This window comes from Mauremys reevesii, linkage group 14, assembly GCF_016161935.1.
Source record: "Mauremys reevesii isolate NIE-2019 linkage group 14, ASM1616193v1, whole genome shotgun sequence".
NCBI lineage: Eukaryota > Metazoa > Chordata > Testudines > Geoemydidae > Mauremys > Mauremys reevesii.
Window position 1 is genome coordinate 9481535 of NC_052636.1, and position 23631 is coordinate 9505165.

Consider the following 23631-nt stretch of genomic DNA (forward strand, 5'->3'; position numbering starts at 1 on the left):
TGGGAGATTTGCCCCTCTCCATACGCCGACTCGCCACTTACCTCCTCATCCCTCCACCCCCACAGTATAAAGCCTCATTCAGAGACCCAGGGGGGTCACTATATTACTGCACACAGCAGTCAATCACTGCAGTACCAAACATTAAACTACTGAAAATGGCGCCCCCCTCCAGCCACCAACTCGTCACTCGCCTCCTCACCCCCCGTCCAAGTATCTGGGGCAGCAGGTGTGTAGAAATTTTGGTGGTGCCAAGAGCACTCAGAGCCCGCCCCACTTCCCCGAACTCTGCCCGCCACCTGCCTAAGGCTCTGCAAGGGAGTTTGGGTGGGGGGAGGAAGTCTGGGGTGCAGGCCCTGGGTTGGGGCAGGGGTTTGGGGTGTAAGATGGTTGAGAGATCGAGCTCTGGGATGGAGTTTGGGTGCTGGGTGCAGGCTCCGGGCTGGGGCACAGGGTGAGGGTGCAGGATGGGTGGACGCAAGGGTGGCTCTAGGCACCAGCAAAGCAAGCAGGTGCTTGGAGCAGCCCATTTGCAGGGGCAGCAGCTGGCAGGGATCCAGCCTGGGAGCTGATAACCAACAGGGAGCCCTGGGAGCTGTAGTTCCTTGGTTAGCTCCCTGCCTATAGAGCCAGCCCTGGAGCAGGGAAAGAACTACATTTCCCAGCATTCCCTTGGCTGCTATCAAGAGGAAAGGAAGGGGGAGGGAGTATGGTAGCTGAAACCTCGCTGTGAATGGAGAGGGGGATGGCGCTGTGAATGGGGAACAAGTGTGCCCAAGGAGTAGAAAGCTTTGGCCCAGAAGCAGCAAAATTCATCAAACATAGAACTGGTTATGACTTATTTACTTGGTCTTAAAAGAGAACAAGGACCTGACTCTCCTCCCTGTCAATAACCCCCTGCTCAGCCAATCAGGGTAGAGACTGAGGATGGGAGGCTGAGGGTTCTCACCAGAGAGCCCAAAGGATGGCTCAGGTCATTGGTGGGGATCACTGCCCGAGCACTATTTCAGCCCCACATTTTTGGGTGGACCTCCCACAGTGGGAGCTGCAGAGCGCGCGCGCGCGCACACACACACACACACACACACACACAAAACCTCCCAGTGTTGGGAGGAGAACAGGAGAAAGGATAAAATAAGCAAGAGAAGAAGAGAAAGGAGGGAAGGAGGAAAAGGTGAAACAAAAGGACAAACCCTAATGTCCCCAGTGATTCTAAGGGACAAAATCCCAGGTGCGCAATAAAATTCTGCCTCCTTAAGATTGTGTTTTCCATGCCTAGAATTCAACTCACCAGATGGATCAGACTGAACAGGTTTCAAACCTCCAGGAGGCTCTTACCTTCTAAACAGGGACGGCTGTTTTCTAGTAAAATCACTAAAGGAAGGAGAAAACTCGAAAGAGGTTCCTCCTGGTGCTCACGTCCGTGAACCCGAATACTCTCTCAGTCCTCAGAGAGACCTGGAGAAGGAGACTTGCTGCAGCAAAGCCACAGGGGTCTCTGAGGTTTCCTGGCCCCTCGCCCCTGTCCTGCCTGGCTGATGTCAGCATCTCTCTGTGAGGTCACCACCTCCCCACCACCTTGGACCAATAGTCTGAGGTCCTGCAAAAGGCCTTTGTGATGTCACTGCCCCACCCCTCCCTCGCTGTGCCAATGTCCTGCCCCTGGCCAGGCACTTTGCAGGTTTGAGCTACTCCTGTGGATCACCCCACTCAAGGAGCGTTCGTTCTAGGCAGCAAGCCGGCTAGACAGGAAACATCAGATGCTGCTCCCAATGCTATACTCAGTTTTTTAGAAATTAGTCGACTTTATGGCCAGAAGAGACCATTAGAGCATCTAATCTAACCCCCGCGTATCACAGGCCTCCTGTAGGACACCATAGCTAGTTTTGGGGCAAACACATCCCAGAAAGGCATCTAGTCTTCATGAAATGACATCAAGAGATGGAGAATCCACCACTTTCCTTGGTAGCTTGTTCCTGTGATGAATCATCCTCACTGTTGAATATTTGTGCCTTAATTCTAATTTGAATTTGTCTCTTTTTACCTTCCAGCCACTGGGTCTTGTTAGGCCTTTCTTGGCTTGATTCAAGAGCCCTTTAATACCCAATCCTTTCTCTCCATTAAGGCACTTCAGCACTTCAATGAAGTCACCTTTCAATCTTCTTTTGATAAGCTAAACAGGTTGAGCTCTTTCAATAGCTCCCTAGAAGGCATTTTTCTCCGGCCCTCAGAACCTTTGGTGGCTCTTTGCTGCCCCAAACTCTAATTTCACAACATCTTTTTCAAACGAGGACACCAAAACTGGAGGCAGTATTCCAGTATCAGTCTCACTGATGCCGTGTCACCTCCTGTGGCGTTATTGACTTAATCTGTAACTGTATAGATCACCGTTGCGACCGCTGTTCTATATTTGCAGCCAATATTGTAGAAAGGTTGTTGTGTAAGGGGTCTATGGAGAGGTTCTGATTGGCTGATAATGATGCTCTCTCTAGATGTGTATCATTTTTGTAGTTGACGTTATGAATATTGGTTCTATGCTGCCTGTATTTCAAACTTGTGCTTTGCTTCTGGAAAACACCCCAGACAAGTTGGTGTCAGTTCTGCCTAGCCTGCTTGATGCAGGTTAGGCAAATGTGATAACCACTACACTACAGAAACTCCATTACAGTGCACTGCCCTGCCCTGCCCTGCCCTGCCCTCAAATTCCCTGCACTTTGGTGGTGCTCACCCTGGCACACACTGATGGGCGAACCTGGAGAAACTGGCAGTAGCTCTTTGATGGGTCAGCTGGAAGAGCAGAGGACTGGAGCCAGGGATCAGGAAGTCATCGTTACATCACCCTTGTGACTCTAGCTTGAGGGGGAGCTTCTTTTTCTTCCCCTTGCTGAGAAGCAGCAAGAGAAGAAAGAAAGGTTCGGTGGGCCAACTGGGTGCAGAAGCCAATGCTGCCTTTTCCTGCAGTGAAGCCCAAAATGAGGGACTTGCATTGAGTAAAGGCAGTGCTGTGCTTCCAGGAAAGAGCCCACTGCTGCAGGAAGAGGGATAAAACAGCCTGCTGAAGCCTGGGATTGAATCAGGGACCTTTAGATCTTCAGTCTAATGCTCTCCTAACTGAGCTACTTCAGCCCCTGCAGGGGGCCTTTTTGGGCTGCTGCTTCTCACCTTGAAGTTTATTCTCCATAAACCATCTCTCCAGTCAACACTGGCCAATGCAAGATGGACATCGCTTGCTATTTAGCCCTTGGAAACGTCATCAACTAGTCTCTGGATCTCTTGAATGCTGCACTTCAGTTCATGGGGGAAAGGCGAGAGAAGTGACCTTTGAACAAGGGGCCTGGGGTTAACATCCTAACGCTGTCTGTCTCCGACTGTAACACTATTTAATACCGGCCCACCCTGTGCTGGTGAGTGCTCCATTGCTAGATGTTAGTACATTTCAGTTACTGTCAAAATTAAAAGTTTGTATATGCTTAAAAGAAATGATTTTTAATTTGCTTATATATGGCATGAACAAATACAGATTTACACATCCTAGCATGAACATTTATTGTCTTATATGATAGGGAAAATCATGCATCCAGATTGTGCATCGAAATCATGAAATGAGCTACAAATGCAATAAAATATAAGGTATTTAATGGTTTACCATAGGGAGCGGGGGTGGGGGGGGCACCGAAGACACGTCTTGCCTGGGATGCCACTTGGTCTAGGGGAGGCCCTGTCAGGGAAAACAGGAGTTAGTCTCACACGCCTATTTCCAGGCTGTAATCTGTGGGCGACCTGCTCTGGGGGAGGGATCGCAGCAGCCCAGACTCAGGGCTGGAACAGGCCCCGGATTGAGGGGGTGGCTGCAGGGTTTGCAGCGCTCTGATGTCTCAGACAATGTGTCTCTCCCAAAGCCTCAGATCTGCATCCCCAGAAGGCTCCTGCGCTGCCTCCGCTCCTTTCACAGTCTATAGCAAGGAGCAGCAGCAAGGGTCAGGGATGAGCCATAGGCACTAGGTGGGGGGAAGAGGCTTCAGGAGGAAACCCAACCCCCAGAGCAGAGGGGGGATAGGAAGCTTTTTCTCTCTCCTTAGCCACGGGCTATAGCTCCGAAAGCTCTGTGAAATGCCTCCCCGCCCACAGCCTGGGGAAGGGGAAGGAGCCCCAGGTTCTAGCTCGATTTGGAGGAGGATCACTGGCCCCTAGAACCACTCGCTGCCCTTTCCCGGAGAAACCTGTGATGCCCAGAACGGGGCTGAGATAAATGCTGACAGGAGTCAGGAATTGTTCCCCTGGAATAGCAGCAGGACTGGGCAGCTGGAAATCTCCCCAAAGGAGCTGAAGCCTTGGTGGGTCAGATATAGATGCCCCAGGTACTGCATGGGGGGGGGGTTAGGTTTGTTTCTGGACAAGAGCAGTGAGAGTTTTATTGCCTCAACATTTCAGTAGAAAAATTCAGACCCAACCTGTGTGTGGTGGGGAGGTCAATAGCGGTTTCTTTGGGTTTGGTTTAGTTTGTTTTCTCATTCTCATTGTAAAGGCCTTTGGTGATTTTGATGGGAACAATGTCTGTGGAAGGCCAAGGACAAGTAAGAAAAGTTAAAAATCTGCATTGGAGTGAGGGGGTCTGTGTGGGCCAGGGCAGGGGTGGAGATTTTCATGGGGAGGGGGTTGGGGATAAACGAGAGGCTTTTGCGGGAACACAGGGGGATGTTTTGCAGTTTAACATCCCCACTTTCCTGTGCTGCTGCCCAGCTCTGACCCCACTGGCACCCCTGTGACGAAGTGGGAATTTTCTGGATGTTTTGTTTGCATCTTGTGTGTACCTCAGTTTCCCCTATTTGTTGCACGATTATCTAGGTTAAAGGTCCAAAATGTGGGGTGCCCCCTGCCAGGGGGAATGGAGTAACATTCAGGGGGATGCAGCTGGGCCCAGGCCAGCCCCCATGGGGGTGGGGAGGGGGAGCCACCCAGCTCCACTCTTGGCTCCAGCTCTGGCCCCTGCCTCAGCCCCCTTACTCCTGTCTGTGTCCCTTCCCCCGTAGCTGCGGCCCCACTCTCAGACACGACTCGGGGGGAGCATGGACAGGGGTGGGGGGCATGACCCTGAAGTGCTTTGGGACCACGGATCTCGGTGGTGGGACAAGGGGGTTAAATCTTGGCAGAGACCCCCAAAGGGCAGGTGTGGCTGCTGTCGAGCTGCCTGGGCCCAGACAATGGTCACAAATTCTGTCTCCTAGCAACAGATGGCCGGGACGCACCTGCTGCAAGAGGCCAGCTGGCCGGGAGGAGTCGGAGAACAAAGAACGAGCTGGAGGCCAGCTGAGCAGGTTGCCAGGGAAACAGAACAAAGGACAGACGAGGGGCAAAGGGCCTGGCTGAGTCGGGCTGTTGGGAGCAAGGAGTCTGCTGGGTTGGGGACTCGAGGGGAGAGCCCAGGCTCTGAGTTCGGGGTCTCCCCAAGATGGACGTTGCTGAATCTTCCTGCTTCCTGTGCGAACACAGAACTTTCCCAGGCTGGATTCCAGACCCCTAACAAACCTTCTGTTGTACAGCGCTGGCTGAGAGTCACTGGGGACTGTGGAAGTTGGGGTGCAGGACTCCCCTTCGGGGGGTGTGAGGCTTTCCCAGGTGTCCGATTCAGGTGGACTCACTGCAGGAAGCTCCTGGTGTGGAACAGGGGGGCTGAAAGGTCCAAGGTCAGTCCCAGGAGGTGCTGAAGCCAAGGAGGCTTCCCCCAGTGAGAGCGTCCCCTGGGGGAGTCACACTGATGAGGCTCCTGCCTGGGTTTGACTCAGAGCTGTTCCAGAGCACAGAGCCTGTGTGCCCGTCACAGCCCCCCAGCATGTGACCTACAGGCTCCACTCTGGCAAAGCTCCCTGTAAATCAGAGTCAAACTCCCCCCTTCTCCCAGTTACTCTCCCCTGCAGAGAACCCAGAGCAGCTCCTGCCTCGCTGGGTCTCCTGCCAGCCACAGCTGGCCAAGGAGCTGCCCGAGCTGTTCCCCTGGGTCCCTGTGCAGGGGCAGTGTCAGTTCCGACCTCACGAGTACAGTGGTGACTCTCCCTGCCTGTCACGGGGGGGGCGAGGGCTTGATTCCCTGAGGAGAAAGCTGGGATTGTGACACCCGTGTATGTCTGCAGCGCAATTAAACCCCACAGCTGGCCCAGGCCGGCTGACTCGGGCTTGCCAGGCTCGGGATCCAGGGGCTGGAGCCCGACCACTGGGACCCTCCCCCCTCGCTAGGTTCAGTGGCCGATATACTGAAGATGAGTTTGTAAGTGGGGAATGTGCACTGGGTGCTGCCACTGGACAGACACTTCCCAGCAGAAGACCCACCCCGTGAATGTGATCTACTCTAAACACATGTGATGAAGGAAAGTCAGCCTGGGGCTCTGGATTTATCATCTCGCAACAACTCGATTCAACTTGCTCAGGTTAGAAAGAATTTTTTTTTTTATTGTGATCCTGAAAATTGCCTCCGGTGTGAAAATAAGAGCGGGATTTTTTCACGCTCACGCACCCTTATCACTATTGAAGGAGTAAAGGAACGTGCAAACCAATGCAGCCTTAACATGTCATTTGATCCTCAAGCCTGTCCCTGTGGCAGGATCTCGAGGACAGACAGAAATGTTACCCGGTGTCAGGAGGAGAGAGGAAAGCACTTCCCCTCGTGTATTTCCCCAGGCTGTTGTGCAAGGCAGCAGAGGCGCTTTACGGCATTTTCTGTCACTGATTTTTTTCATGTTGGTGTGGGAGGAAAGACTTAGACCTGCCAACTTTGTGACCCTGTGAATGTGATGTGACCAAGTGGTGAGTTAACAATGATGCTGTTGCACAGGTTTTGATTGGAATTAGAAAACAAAAAGCCCTTAAAGTGGAACTCTTGGGTGAATAGAACGAGCTGATTTATAGTCAGCCTTGAAAGGCAATAGACTGTTACATCGGGCAGAACAGCCTGGTTTGGTTGGTTGGTTGTTGTCCCTGATAAATTGCAAAGGGTTCAGAGAAGAGCCACAGGAATGATTAAAGGCTTGAGCAGGGAGAGGAGTTTAAAAACAAACCGAACCTTCCCTGCTCCTGCCGGCTGTGACTGCTGAGGACATTTTCCTTCTCTACTCCAGGGTCTCTCTTCTGCCAGATTCTCAGCAAGTCAGGCCCCCTGCAGACTGTGGCAGAGCAGTTTGGTATTAAGCTGCAGGACTCACAATGTAAGAGTGCAGCTGCTGTAGCACCTTGACTGACCATGGGCTAAATCCTGCAGCCCTGGCAGCCCAGGATAACCTCCCACTGGTGGTGATGGGAATTTAGCCTTTGTAACGATCTGCTGGTACCTGAGGTCTCAGATGTGAATTAAACTGGGGGCAGACACAGCTCTGTCCAAACAAGTGAAGGATGTAAGTGAAAGAGCAAAGCTGGCCCTGGGGAGCTGCTGCAGTCCCATCACCACAGCTGGAAGGGAACAGAGGGAAAACAGCTGGAGCAGCACAGAGAAAAGGAAGTTTGTCAGTGAGATCAGTAGCAATAAATGTGAACTGAAGGAGTGCTTTCTCCTCTGTGCCGACAGGTTTGAATTGTGTTACTGTACTATGCGATAAGGCTTTACAATATCCTGCTCTAATTTCAGGATGGGTCTGTAACCATAATTAGTCTCTGTAGAAGTGGGACTTTCAAAATTCCTAAGGAATTTAAGGGGTGGGATTCACGGTTGGTCACCTGAGGGAGTGCAGTAGAATTCAAACCAAAGACCAGAGAAGCGAGAACAGGGATTGTGGGACACCTCCCGGAGGCCAATCACAGCACTGTAATCGACCAGGGTGTCTACACTGGCACCATGGGGCTGTAGTCCCGGTGCAGAAAGCTGTATGCCTCTTGTTGGGAATCCCTCTGATTTACCATTTTTACAGAGGGTGAAATGACAATTTTTCCTATCCCTGCCCTGTTCCTGCTCTTTGTATTAGTTCAATATATTTTAAGTGAGAAAAATGGTAGCAAAAATATCTGCTCTCCAGCACAACTTGAAACAACATCAGAGCAACTGGGAATGAAACAATTTATTTCCAAAAGGGGAACTCGATGACTAACAATGGCTTTGAAATGGGGGAACAGTATAACCGTAATGCTCAGGGTTTGTTTAGACTAGGAAAAGTGATGGAGTTTAGGTCAGGTCAAGGAGAAAGCTAATGCCAACCCCTGCACCTGGGCATCTGTTCTACAACTATAATTGTCTTTTTACATCAAGATCACTAACTTGAGCAGACAACGCCATGTACAGCCCTAGTGGATGTCAGGCACAGATACTTTTTGCCTCAGTGTAACTTGTTGAGATCAAACCTCCAGGAGCTGATGAACATTCCTGGCCCAAAAGGAAAGGAGTTGATAGAAAAGATCACAGGACTGACCCCAAAGAAGGGTGAGCTGCAAAAGGCAGAAGCAGGTAACTGATCTGGGGGAGCTGAGAGACCACGGTGAAGATGGTGCAAAAATCACTATGTGGGAATTAGGAAATGTGATTTTTTTTAAATGTTGCCCAGCCCTAGTCAAGGGATTTATTACAGTTCTCTCTCGTGTGAATTTTCTGATGTCTAATAAGGGTTGAGCTCTGATTGAAGCTTCTCCCGCACTCAGAGCACATGTAGGGCGTCTCCCCTGTGTGGATTCTCTGATGTGTGATAAGGTGTGAGCTCCGATTGAAGCTTCTCCCGCACTCAGAGCACATGTAGGGCGTCTCCCCTGTGTGGATTCTCTGATGTGTGATAAGGTTTGAGCTCCGATTGAAGCTTCTCCCGCACTCAGAGCACGTGTAGGGCGTCTCCCCTGTGTGGATTCTCTGATGTGCGCTAAGGTGTGAGCTCTGCTTGAAGCTTTTCCCGCACTCATGGCACATGTAGCGTCTCTCTTCAAAGTTGATTCTGTCGCTTGTTATAAGGTCTGAGTGGCTACTAAAGTTTTCCTCTGGCCTCTGCTGGGTCTCACAGGCTTTTGTTTTTTCTGGGACTGCACAACTCCCGGAAACATTCCCTTTGGATCTTCCTGATAAAGTTCCATGTGGTTCTCCTTGCTCAGCATCTTCCTGATGGGGTTTCTCCTCCTCATTCTCACTCACCATCCCAACACCTGATGGGAGACAGAGAGAATCCAGACACTGGTCACTCCTGTGCCGGAAAGAAAGAAAATCTCAGAGAGAGGAATTGTAAAGGGATGAACAATCCAAAATATGTGTGGGAGAGATCAAACCTATCAGGTGCTGATTTTCCCAAACCCTTCCACAGAGGAGAGGAAGGGATCAGTTTTGGTCTGCATCTCACGAGAACACTTGGGGGAAAGCGAGATCGGGGAGGGATCTGCTGCTAGTTGTCAGTCAGAATAGGAGGGAAGCCATGAGTGACATCTGCCATAATGATTCCACATCTGCAGGGAACAATCCTGAACTTGGAGAGCTCACAGGGTCTTTGTAGGGCATCCCAAATGTTTCCTGCATTCCCACACAGTTGTTGAGTTGGTTTAACCAAGTCCTCACCTGTGAAGGCAGCTCTTGGAAGCACTTCTTTCTCAGAGCCCTGGAGGTCTGGGACCCACAGCTCTTCTCCTCGTTCCAGCTGCGAGATCACATCAGGTTTGGAATTTGGAAACCCTACTGCAGGCAAAGAGGTCAGTGGAATTTGTGGGATACTTGTCACAAAGAATAGTCCATGGTTTTAACCCCGCTCATTTTAAAGTAACATCCCAAGGCCAGCTTCCTTGGCTCAAAGTGGCAGGAGAGTTATTATAATAAATCATATTCATTACCTTAGTGCCTAAGGACCAACTAACAGTGGGTCCCCATTGTGCTAGGCAAAGTACAAACAGAGAACAGTAGATGGCCCATGCCCTGAAGAATTTACAATCTGAATAGACAAGACAGACACAGAATGGGGGAAGGGGTAGACCCACTGTTAGAATAGAGATATTCAGGCCTGCCTGTAAAGCCTATAGTTTAAGAACTTAGGTGTATTTTTATCTCTTAGCTACTTACAGGAGTATGAAAACAAAGAATCAAAATCACTGTCTGTATTTGTAAGGGCCTTCTCTTACTGTGACCGTCTGAGGCCTTGTTCTTAGGCTAAGGCCTTTGGCTAAGCAGCAGGGGCAGCCATAAGCTGGGAAGCGCAGGGTCACATCCTCACATCCCAAACCAGTCACACTGAAATAAGGTGCTACTGGGCTGTTAGGAAGATGATCCTGTTTGGACAGCACCCATCACCACCAGATAAAGAAACAGATCTTAAGATGGTTAAAGAAAACTTAGTTTGACAGCAGCCTGTCTGGCAAGAAATCACTTACTTATGCTTGTGGTTGTGAAACCCTCATTTCCGTATTATTCTATCTTTATGGCCACCACTTTTACATTGTTAATCAGTCTGATTCTCTAATTGTTTCTATCTGCTGTATAATTAATTTTGCTAGATGTAAGTTAATTAGGGTAGTGGGATACAATTGGTTAGAGAATTATGTTTCAGTGTGTTAGGATTGGTTAGTTACATTTCAGTACAATGATTGGTTAAGCAAAGGTGTAGCTGAGCGTATTACTATATAAACTGAGTCAAACAGGAGGGTGAACAGGAACAGGGAACAGGGACACAGGCAAGGCTCTGCGGTGTCAGAACTGGTAATGGGGACACGGGGAAAATGCTCTACGGTGTCAGAGCGGGTAAGGGGGACACGGGGTAAACGCTCTGCGGTGTCAGAACTGGTAATGGGGACACGGGGTAAATACTCTGTGGTGTCAGAGTGGGTAAGGGGGACACAGGGTAAACGCTTTGCACCATCAAAGCTGGGAACAGAGCACTGGGGAACAGACTAAGAGATAAGCCCGACTGGTGTGAAGGGCTTCGAATATGATTGCTTGAAATTAACCCCAATAAACATGGCATTGTCTGCGCGGACTTCTGGTCTGTTGCTGCTTCCTGTCTGCGTGACAAGAACCAGGGAAGTGGGAGGGTGAAGGGAAAGCCCTGTAACAAAACTGACATGACCTGATAACCAAGAGGTGAGCCTTAGAGGACGGTTTTAATACACACTGGAACTGATCAGGGATTCCCCTGAGGACTGACAGGAAGCAATGGTAAATATGCATTTAGATCCTTTTCTTGTTTGATATCTTTTCCCCAAAAGGCTGAACCTCTGGCACTGTCATGGATCCATAGGATCTCTGCAATGCCCTGGCTTTTAAACCGTCCTTGGGAGGTGCCCCTTGAGTGCACTAGACCCCCAAGGGGTCCCACTCTTTCACAAGGACAGGCCATGTAGCTTCAACACCTGAAACTGAGCCTCTGGCTTCAACAATCCTACTTCAACCTGTGAGCTCTGCCAGCAGGTCCAGCTGAACGACACTCCTGTTCAGTTTGAAAATTCTTGTGGATGCTGCTGCAATACTGACGGTCCAAAACCGCTATTAAAATGCTTCCGAGTCCTTAACTTGGCGGTGAGCTTGGTCACGTGGCATAGGAATGTGCTGTCAGCGAGGTGGCAAGTGCCGCAGTGGCAGATGAGGGACCCAGAACCCAAAGTGGAGGGGGAGATGAAAGCTGAACCAAAGGGGGGAGTTTCAGGGCAGTGCTTGCTCTGGTCAACGGATGTGGCCTGGGGTGGGGTTTTTCCTGCGGATCTTGGATCGAGACCCCGCAGAGTTTGCAAGGTGTCGGTGCGTCTGGGTGGGGAACGAAAGCATCTACGTCAGTCTAAGAACTGAATTCTGTTCAGTGACGGTTCCTCAGTCAATGCACAGAGCAAGTTTTTGCTGTGACACTGGGCAGACTTTAAAACATAGCAGGGTTTATTAGTCAACTGAAACGCAGCATTGGAAAGTCCTTAGATTAGCACAGGGAAGCGAAGAAGACAATATAGTCTATACTGGCGAATGCCCTTGAGCCATGCTGCTGTAGAAAACGCTTTAGTTTCCTTTCCCTGTGCCTGTCCATTAGCCCTCACTCCAGTAGAGCTCCCTGCGCCTGCGAGCCCAGTTCTTCCTGCTCCCAAAAAAGGACGGTTACTCACCGTTGTAACTGTTCTTCTTCGAGATGTGTTGCTCATATCCATTCCAGTTAGGTGTGCGCGTGCCGCGTGCACGTTCGTCGGAAGATTTTTACCCTAGCAACACTCGGTGGGTCGGCTGGGTGCCCCCTGGAGTGGCGCCGCTATAGCGCCGGATATATACCCCTGCCGACCCGTCCGCTCCTCAGTTCCTTCCTGCCGGCTACTCCGACAGTGGGGATGGAGGGCGGGTGCGGAATGGATATGAGCAACACATCTCGAAGAACAACAGTTACAATGGTGAGTAACCGTCTTTTCTTCTTCGAGTGATTGCTCATATCCATTCCAGTTAGGTGATTCCCAAGTCTTACCTAGGCGGTGGGGTCGGAGTGAGACGTCGCAGAATGCAAAACTGCTGAGCCAAAGGCTGCATCGTCTCTGGATTGTTGGACCAATGCGTAGTGTGAGGCAAAGGTGTGAATCGATGACCAGGTAGCCACCCTACGTATTTCCTGGATGGGGACATGAGCCAGGAAGGCGGCAGAAGAGGTCTGCGCCCACGTAGAATGGGCACTGAGATGGCTAGCGGGAATGTGAGCCAGTTCGTAGCACGTTCTGATGCAGGATGTTACCCAAGATGAGATCTGTTGGGAAGAGACCAGCATGCCCTTCATGTGGTCTGCCACCGCTACAAAGAGCTGAGGTGAACGCCGGAAGGGTTTTGTTCTCTCTATATAAAAGGCGAGAGCCCTACGGACATCCAAAGTATGTAGTTGTTATTCCCTGCACGATGAGTGCGGCTTTGGGGAAAAAGCTGGGAGGAAAATGTCTTGATTGACATGAAAAGCAGACACCACCTTAGGGAGGAAAGAGGGGTGTGGCCGCAGGTGCACCTTGTCCTTATGGAAGACGTATAAGGGGGATCAGCCGTCAAGGCACGAAGCTCCGAGACTCGCCTCGCCGAGGTGATAGCGCCGAGGTGATAGCGACCTTTCTTCCAGGAAAGGTACAGCAGGGAACATGTGGCCATAGGCTTGAAGGGGGCCCCCATAAGCTTGGTCAACACCAGGTTTAGATCACAGGCGGGGGCTGGGTGATGGACTTGGGGGTACAACCGTTCCAGTCCCTTAAGGAACCTGGAAACCATGGGGTGAGAGAAAATTGAACAGTCACTTTCACCTGGGTGGAAGGCGGAAATAGCTGCCAGATTAACCTTTATAGAAGAGACCGCCAGGCCCTGCTCTTTGAGAGACCAGAGACAATCCAGGACAGTAGGGATGGAAACCTGTCCTGGGACCAAGTTACTCTGATCACACCAGTGCGAGAAACGCTTCAACTTGGCGAGATAAGTCGTCCTGGTGGAAGACTTCCTACTTCCCAAGAGGACCTGTTGTACCGAAGCAGAGCAGCAGAGCTCGGATTGGTTCCACCACGCAGGAGCCATGCAGTGAGATGAAGGGACTGCAGGTCTGGGTGGTGAAGTCTGCCAAAGTCCTGTATTATGAGGTCCGGCCACAGTGGCAGGGGAATCGGATCCGCCACTGAGAGGTCGAACAACAGGGTGTACCAGTGCTGCCTCGGCCATGCTGGAGCAATGAGGATCAGGTTGGCTCTGTCCCTGCGGAGCTTGAGAAGGACTCTGTGAACAAGGGGAAACGGCGGAAAGGCATAAAATAGGTGCCTTGTCCACGGGAGGAGGAATGCGTCTGAGAGGGAGCCTGGGGAGCGTCCTTGGTAGGAGCAGAACACCTGGCATTTCCTGTTCTCTCGGGAGGCAAAGAGGTCTATGCAGGTAAAGCTCCACCTCCGGAAAACGGAATGGATGATGTCAGGACGGATCGACCATTCGTGAGACAGGAAGGATCTGCTGAGGCGATCTGCCAGAGTGTTCTGGACTCCTGGGAGAAAAGACGCTACCAAATCGATTGAGTGGGCTATGCAAAAGTTCCACAGGTGAGTGGCTTCTTGGCAAAGTAGGGAGTAGCGCACCCCGCCCTGCTTGTTTATGTAATACATGGTCGTCGTGTTGTCTGTGAACACAGATACACAGCGGCCTTGTAGATGGACCCGAAACACCTGGCATGCTAGACGGACTGCCCTCAGCTCCTGCACATTGATATGCAGGGTCAGCTCCTGGGGCAACCAGAGGCCTTGAGTGTGAAGGTTCCCGAGGTGGGCACCCCAACCCAGAGATGATGGGTCTGTGGTTAGTGCCACCGAGGGTTGGGGAGGGTGGAACCGCATCCCTGCGCAAACTACAGTGGGGTCCAGCCACCAGGTGAGGGAGTCGAGAACCGTCCTGGGGATAGTGATCACCGAGTCTATATTGTCTCTGTGTGGACGGTATAGAGAAGCAAGCCAGGTTTGGAAGCACCGAAGTCGCAGTCTCACGTACTTGGTCACAAAGGTGCAGGACGCCATGTGACCTAATAGACCGAGGCAGGTGCGCACCGACGTTGTCGGGAAGGATTGAAAACTTCGAATGATCGAAGACATTGACTGAAAACGTGGCAGAGGAAGGCAGGCCCTGGTCAGATTGGAGTCCAGAACTGCTCCAGTAAAGTCTATTCTCTGCGTTGGAGTCAGGGTAGACTTTTCTACATTGATCATGAGGCCGAGCCTCCCAAAGAGGTCTTTGACGACACACAGGTGCTGTGATACTTGCACCTGGGAAGTCCCTCGAATGAGCCAATCGTCGAGGTACGGGTAGACGTGTATTCGACGACGGCGGAGGGAGGCAGCTACAACGGCCATACATTTGGTGAAGACTCTCGGGGCCGTAGAAAGACCGAAGGGAAGCACCGTGAACCGGAAGTGCTGTTGGTTGACCACAAAACGGAGAAACCGTCTGTGCGGCGGGTAAATGGCGATATGGAAATACACATCCTTCATATCGAGGGCGGCATACCAGTCTCCCGGATCCAGGGATGGGATGATGGTCCCCAAGGATACCATGCGGAACTTGAGCTTTATCATGAATTTGTTGAGTTCTCGCAGGTCGAGGATCGGTCGTAGACCACCCTTTGCCTTGGGGATTAAAAAGTAGCGGGAATAGAACCCCTTGCCCCTCATGCCCTCTGGCACCTCTTCTATGGCTCCCAGCGTTAGGAGTGCCTGAACCTCTTGTAAGAGGAATTGCTCGTGAGAGGGGTCCCTGAAGACGGACGGGTGGGGAGGGTGGGATGGGGGTGGAGAAACAAATTGGAGGTGGTATCCTGTTTCCACCGTGCAAAGGACCCAACGGTCGGAGGTGAGCTGGGACCATGCAGGGAGGAAATGGGAGAGGCGGTTGAAGAAGGAGGGAGAAGGATCCGGCAGGGAAACTGGTGGGCCGTCCTCAAACATCCCATCAAAAGTTTTGTTTTGGCCCCGTAGGTGGTTTAGGGGGCGCTTGACTTTGGTTTCCCTGAAGGCCAGACTGTCTCCACCGATTGCCCCTGCCGCGCCGTCTGGTCGTATTCTGGCGTGGTCTAGGCTGGTTATAAGGGCGGTATGGTTGGGGCCAGAAGGACCTATGTTGGGTCACCGGCGTGTGCATACCCAACGAGCGCATTATGACTCGATTGTCCTTGAGGCTCTGCGCAGATCCGAGAAAAGGCCCTGGCCCTCAAAAGGTAAATCCTGAATTGTCTGCTGCAATTCTGGGGGAAGGCCTGAAGCTTGTAGCCAGGAGATGCGTCTCATCGTTACCCCGGACGCAAGCGTTCTGGCTGCTGAGTCCGCTGCATCCAGAGAGGCCTGGAGGGAAGTTCTCGCCACTTTTTTACCCTCCTCGAGTAGGGCCGTAAACTCTGCGTGGGACTCCTGGGGAAGGAGTTGTGCAAACTTCCCCACAGACACCCACGTATTAAAATTATAACGACTTAGGAGGGCCTGCTGGTTTGCCACCCTAAGTTGGAGGCCTCCAGCCGAGTAGACCTTACGGCCTAGGAGGTCCATGTGCCTCGCCTCCTTCGCCTTAGGAGCCGGTGCTTGCTGGCCATGACGCTCCTGTTCGTTCACGGATTGGACAACCAGGGGGCAGGGAGGTGGGTGGGTGTAGGACCATATATTTTCCCCTTGGCGGGGACCATATATTTTCTCTCTACTCCCCTAGCTGTAGGTGTAATAGAAGCTGGGGATTGGCAAATTGTGTCTGCACTGGCTTGAATAGTGCGGATGAATGGGAGAGCCACTCGAAGGGGCGCATCCGCCGATAATATGTCTATGACAGGGTCCTCTATTTCAGCAACCTCCTCCACTGGCAAATTCATGTTTTGTGCTACTCTCCGCAAGAGGTCTTGATGGGCCCGGAGGTCAATAGGCGGAGGACCAGAGGAGGATGTTCCTGCCACTGCCTCATCAGGAGAGGAGGAGGAGGAGAGGCCCGGTACCAACGGTTCCTGAGGTGGGTCATGGACCGGCAGAGCACCATCTGCATCTGGTGGAATCTCAGGGTCTGCAGATTGAAGTGGATCCTCGTCCGTGCCCGCGGGAGGAGGATGGCTTACAGTCGCTTCAGGAACCCTGTGCTCTGAGGGGCCGGAGCGTTGAGCCACAAGTGGGGCACCTTGGGCCTCGTGATATGCCCACGGAGTCCAAAAGGCCCATTGATGAGGACCTTGCTCCTGGCTTTGTGCCTCTGGATGGTGGCACGGAATATCAGATGCCCGGTCCTGGCGGTAAGAAGCACTCCCAGCCCGAGACGATATTGATGTGTGTCTCGAAGGACACGGCGGGGCCGAGAGACCCTGGTAAGGTACTGCTGTTGCTGACGTGCGGTCATGGGGCGGCACCAGTGAGTGGTACCGGTTTTGTCGGTGCTGCGAACGAAACCGGGACCTTCTACTGTGCCAGTGCCGGGAGGTCGACCAGGATCTCGAGTCCCTGTGCCGAGAGTGACTGCGGGACGCACGGTACTGAGATCGGTACCGAGAGCCGGATCGGTACCGGGAGTATCTGTCCGGTGATCGACATCTTGAACATCTCCGCGAGTACGACCAGTACCGCGATGGAGAGCGGTGCCGGGACTGCGAGCGGTGCCGGGATTGGGAACGGCGGGAGCGGGAACGTCTCCGAGACCGAGACCTGGAAAGACGTCTCTCCGGTGGACCAACAGAAGGAGGCCTTATGAGGGCCGGCTTGCCGATGGATTGGATAACCCACACCGGCGGTGCCGGGGGTTGAGGCTGCATCGACTCCATCAGCATGATGAGCTCACTTGCCATTGAGAATGTCTCCGGCGTAGAAGGGAGAGCGAGCTCGATCACAGCGTCAGCCGGGGAGCTATGTGGCACCGGACTCAACAGCCCTTGCGGTACCAGAATCAACGGTGCCGCGCTAGGAGCAGCTGCCAACTGCGGTGCCGGTGTTGACAGTGCCGCAGCCGTTACTGGGGTCTGACGGACGGACTTTGATGCTTGCTCCTTTTGCGAGGATGGGGTCAGAGCAGTACATCGTTTCCCCATCGAGGAAAGGGAGCGGTGCCGGAGAGCCGGTGCCGGCAGATGTCAGTGCCAGGAGTCCTTCTTGGTACCAGAGCGATCCGGTGCTGAAGGTGCGCTCCTCACCGATGCGGTCTGTTGGGCGGTCGGTGCCGGCACCGTGGGACTAAAGGCCGATTCCATAAGGAGCTGCTTTAGTCGGAAGTCCCGCTCCTTCTTGGCTTGAACGACTTGCAAATTCGGCACTTGTCTGTCAAGTGGGATTCTCCTAAACACTTTAGGCAGGAGTCATGAGGATCCCCCACCGGCATCGGCTTCTAGCACGCCGAGCAGGGTTTAAATCCCGGCGCCTTGGGCATGAGCCCGCACCGGGTTGGAGGAAAGGGGGCTACTCCCCCAATCCCCCGCTTAACTATATACACTAACTATGAAAAAACGTACTAAAACTAACTATAACTACAAGAGCTTGAACTATATACACGATAAAGGGTAAATAACTCCGAGAAGCTAGGGATGTGGAGGTCAGCAAAGCCACTCTCCACAGTTCCAACGACCGTCACGGGCGGTAAGAAGGAACTGAGGGGCGGATGGGTCGGCAGGGGTATATATCCGGTGCTATAGCGGCGCCACTCCAGGGGGCGCCCAGCCGACCCACCGAGTGTTGCTAGGCTAAAAATCTTCCGACGAGCGTGCACGCAGCGCGTGCACACTTACTGGAATGGATATGAGCAAGCACTCGAAGAAGAACTATATTTACCCTGAGGATATAACCCCTGCTAGGGACAATAATGAACTGAGAGACCTCCCAAGGGCTTTGTTGGGCATCCCAGATGTTTCCTTCAGGCACTTACAGATTCTGAGGTGGTTTAATGTTTCCTCACCTGTGCAGGGAGATCTCAGGATCTCTCTTTCCTCTGAACCCTGGAGGTCTGGGACGCATGGCTCTTCCCCTTGTTCCAGCTGGGAGATCACATCATGCTGGAAAACTAGAAACCCTGCTCAGATGAAAGAAAACAAAGGAATTCAGTTGATTTCATAAGACTTGGTCATAAAAAAACATTCTATTAATTTAACTTCAGTGCTTAGTGTGACCTGGTGGGCCAGGGGCAGTTCTCACTGAAAATGCCAAAGTTAGGGCAGGCTGAAAAAGGGAGAGCAGATGCTCCCAAAACTGCTGGTTAACACTGAAGTTAAACTCACCGACCAGTCACCAGCTGTGCTTCTGATCCCCCACATGGGTTATCGAGAAGCTGAAAAAAGAAATCACACGGCCCCCTTTATTCCATCCCAGTTCTCTGGCTCCTAATCAGCAGCGAGGTCCAGTACAGTGAGAGGTAATTTAAAAACTCTGCTCACATAAACAAAGTGTTCCTCTGACCCCAAAGGGTCACCCACATCACCAGGTCAGTATAAGTTTGGATATTACCCGAAATTCCATCCTTCCAGCCAATCCTTTAGCATCTAAACTAAAGGTTTAAACGAAAGAAAGAAAGACGTTAAATGGGAAAGCAGTCAGATACATTCCAAAATTGATATATCAGGTTAGGTAATAATTGGAGATATACCAATCTCCTAGAAGTGGAAGGGACCTTGAAAGGTCATTGAGTCCAGCCCCCTGCCTTCATTAGCAGGACCAATTTTTGCCCCAGATCCCTAAGTGGCCTCCTCAAGGATTGAACTCACAACCCTGAGTTTAGCAGGCCAATGCTCAAACCACTGAGCTATCCCTCCCCCCATTCTTAGCAGTATTGGTGAGTTGCTGGCTTGAAAGTCCATCTGGAACACATCCACAGATTGGATGGGTCATTCAGTCCTTTGTTCCAGAGTTCAGTTTGTAGAGAAGTTGCTCCAGAGGTAGGAAGGGGGATTGCAGATAAAATGGAGATGATGCAGCTGCCCTTTCTATTCCTTTTGCCATGTGGCTTGTACTTCTTGTGTCCCAAACACAAGATTCACAGCATGTGGCATGGAAAAGCCTTGGAGTTCTCAGTAGACAGGCATACCCTGACATGTCTTGCTGACTCAATAGGTGTATCCCCTTGGTCCTTGCCATGGGCTCATTGTACAGCTGATGACCCTCAATGGGCCATCAAACAGGCTAGGCAGTGTTGATGTCAATATGTCTGGGGGTGTCACCCAGAAACACTGCACAAGTCTGGAAATACAGAATCATAGAATCTCAGGGTTGGAAGGGACCTCAGGAGGTCATCTAGTCCAACCCCCTGCTCAAAGCAGGACCAAACCCAACTAAATCATCCCAGCCAGGGCTTTGTCAAGCCTGACCTTAAAAACCTCTAAGGAAGGAGATTCTACCACCTCCTTAGGTAACCCATTCCAGTTCCTCACCACTCTACTAGTGAAAAAGTTTTTCCTAATGTCCAACCTAAACCTCCCCCTCTGCAACTTGAGACCATTACTCCTTGTTCTGTCATCTTCTACCACTGAGAACAGTCTAGATCCATCCTCTTTGGAACCCCCTTTCAGGTAGTTGAAAGCAGCTATCAAATCCCCCCTCATTCTTCTCTTCTGCAGACTAAACAATCCCAGTTCCCTCAGCCTCTCCTCATAAGTCATGTGCTCCAGCCCCCTAATCATTTTCGTTGCCCCCCGCTGGACTCTCTCCAATTTATCCACATCCTTCTTGTAGTGTGGGGCCCAAAACTGGACACAGTACTCCAAATGAGGCCTCACCAGTGCTGAGTAGAGGGGAAGGATCACGTCCCTCGATCTGCTGGAAATGCCCCTACTTATATAATCCAAAATGCCATTAGCCTTCTTGGCAAAAAGGGCACACTGTTGACTCATATTCAGCTTTTCGTCCACCGTAACCCCTAGGTCGTTTTCTGCAGAACTGCTGCCCAGCCATTCGGTATAGATATAGTTATAGATATACCCTACATATCTATAACTCACAATACAAAGGTGATACAAACATAGAAACAATATTATCATACTTGGCAAATCATAACATTTTCACTGACACCTGGCATGGCATATCTAGCACAATTCATTGCAATTTTATCAGATTATATTATTATTTTATTATTAATACCAAAGTTTCTCACAATTCCATACAGTGTCACACTTGGTAAACCAGTGAATTCCCAGGACCAGTTCCCCAGGTCCTTGAAGATGCTGAACACTATGCTTATGAGGGATTGAAATACCCACATATCTGCTGGGAACACACACACAGACACTGTGTCAGTCTATACCCCTGTGTTCACTCTTCTAGAAAATTATGATCAATTTTGTACACAGTATGGCTTGTGAGGTATCATTTGAAAACGCATAATCTTCTGAATATTATCCTCCTGTTAAAATGTGTAGTAACACTGTATGTAAAGTTATGAGATTTTACTGTATGATATTACTGAAAAAGTTACAATTCTGGGGAACACCCACAGAGCAGTTCCTCAGAGACAGCAAGGCAAACAGCTGGTCAAACAGCCATTCTCTTGCAGGGGGAAGGTGTGAAGAAGACATTTACATTCCATCACAGGGACCTCTTGAAGCTGTTGTGGAAAACAACCACATGATTGATTTTGAATCAGCTTAGCCTGAGGCTCTTTTCTTGGTTAAAAGTGCACAGGGAGCAACAGCTATTGGAATACTGTCCCCCTGAGCTAAAAATCACACAAGCCTTTTAAAGCTTAAAACCCCAAACAATGACACATACGTTGCACGTTAATTTCCTTACTTGGAATATATTGCAAAATATGATGCAGGTCAAAAGCAAGCTGAACAATCAGTTTTCCATATTCGGCCTTTCCTGTTATTGTTATTACACCTGGTGATATGGGAGCAAGACTCTGCATGTCTCAAGAAATGTCACTACCAACCTAGGCCATTTTCACATGCTGGGGCGCAATCAAGATCAGTGAGTTGTGTCATCTGTAACCCTGGGTGAGATTCAGTGTTCTGCTGCTGGAGATCCCCTGTCTGGATACCCCCAGCCAGCATTCAAGGACGCACCAAGTGTCTGTGTGAAAAGTAACCCTGGACCAGCAGCTCTGACTCCAGCCGCCTGCTTATTACATCCCAAGCACTTTCTGGTTTGGGTAGAGAAGGCTCAGGGTTTGAGAGAAAGCCGGGGGAAGCTTCTGTTCATTACGCTGGACCTAACCCCCAGTTTTACTTGAGTAAAGAGGAGCTATTTGACACTGTGCGATACGGCTCCTGTGCTCTGTTCCCAAAGTGTTCGGAAGCAGTGGAGGGTCTCTGGTAGTGTGTGTGTGTCACTGGCATATTGGGGTGATGCTGAAACAGGACAGAGTAGAGGTGGCATTGTGGGGCTGGCGTGAACCTTAACTCTTCATTTCCCCTTCCAAGAACGGAGGGGACAGGAACCCTTACCCAGCGAGGTCACAGTCTCATAGTTCTCCTGCATGACATCCCAGTAGAGGGCTCTCTGAGTGGGGTCCAGCAGAGTGTACTCTTCCTTGGTGAAATGAACAGCCACCTCCTTGAAGGTCACCGGCCCCTGAAAGAGCAAGAGTCCAACACTTAGCACCTGCTGCCCCACTCACAACCCCACTATTTGTGGCAGAGAGGAGCCAATCAAATGGAAGCTCTGGGTGGATCGCAGTCAACAGAGTCCCAGCCTGACCCCACTCAGTGTATCCAGCAAATACCAGGGTGAGGGGACGAAGCGAGAGCCCCTTGTCTCTCCCAGCAGATCCATCACACCCCTACTGGCCACCAACTGATACAGGAGATGGAGCCCCTAGCAGGGTCCAGGGAGAGCTCCCTGGTAGGAAGCCCAATAGCCTCCTCCTTGTGAGGAGCGGGATATGAAGGGAGAGGCAGCTCCAATAAGCCTGACTCATGGGTGCCCCCTTCATATCTCACAGCAGCCGCTGGTTAGTGAGCTCAGGCTCCAGCACTGGGAGTCTGGTCAGTTTGATAGCTCCATGTAGGTGGGCTATTTTCTTTCTTTACAAATTAGGGCATTTCCACCTCCCAACCTCCTGGGTCTGTTCCTAGAATCTAGGCCACTTATTAAATAACTCCCAGCAGGTTTGCCACACCCTGGCCTCCTCCTTTCCCCACGCTGTGAATTTCCTGCCCCGCTCCAACCTCCAAACCAGACTGTGCAAACCTTCCCATCTCCGGTGTATTTCCTGTCCCTCTCCTCCAGCAGGAACCCACCAGCAACCCCCCGACAATCTCTACCTGAGTTGGCTCCACTGCAGCCATTTCTCTTCCCTGTCCCATGCCAGGCTGGGATGAGCTGGAGCAAAACATGGACGTCATTCTGCAGCCTGTCTGGGGGAGAAGGGCAGTTGTGGGCGTTTCAGAACCGGTTTTAGTTAATTACACATCAGAATCCCCCAGGCCTTTTCCCTGCAGACAGACACCCTAGATTCTGCCATGCTGGGAAATGCTCAATCTGTTTATTACAATGTAGATCTGGCCCCTCCTGCCAGGCTAAGCCCAGACACATTTTTAACCTCCCTTCTCCCTCCCCTCACCCCGTAACAAAGTCTCTGAACACAAGGCTAGAAAAGAGCAGAACCAAAGGAGTCACTGTGGGGGATTCCCTCGGACACTGCCCCACGGCAGCTACACCCCAGCAGGGGGAATATGGAGTCAGGAACTGGCTTTTCCTCTGTCTGATCCTTGTTTTGTTCACTGGAAAATGGTTCTGCCCAGGGATGCAGCAATACATGTGTCTGGGTGGACTAGAGAGCTGGAAATCTCTCCCTCCACTCATTTCTACCACTGCCCCTTTCAGTCTCTCCTTCCTCTGTCCTCTCTCTCTGCCCCTCTGTCTGGGACAGTCCCATTCCTGGGGGCTTTGCTCTCCCATGGCTGGATTTTCTCCTGGCAATTGATACGGGGAGGAGAAATGAGGAGGGGCTGTTTGTGCAGAGTCACTTTCTTGCCAGTCCCCAGCACTTTCCCTGAAGTCTGTCAGTTACCTAGAGACTCTGGCTCAGAATTTAGTATTAACAGGGCCCAGGGCTGCCCTAGGGGGCTAGGACCAGCTGGAGAAAGTCATCCCCTGGGCCGGGCAGAGAAGCAGCTTTAATTCAGGTCACTTCCCAGCACAGAACCCCGCTGGGGGAGCAGCAGCTGCTAAGCCTGGTCTCCCAGATCACAATGGAGGCTGCAGCGTCTGACCCAGGAAGCTGAACCCCAATATCCTGAGCAGAGAGGGACAGAGCGTTTGAGCAGCTTCCCTCCTTTAGCTCTCTGGGGAGAGCAGCTA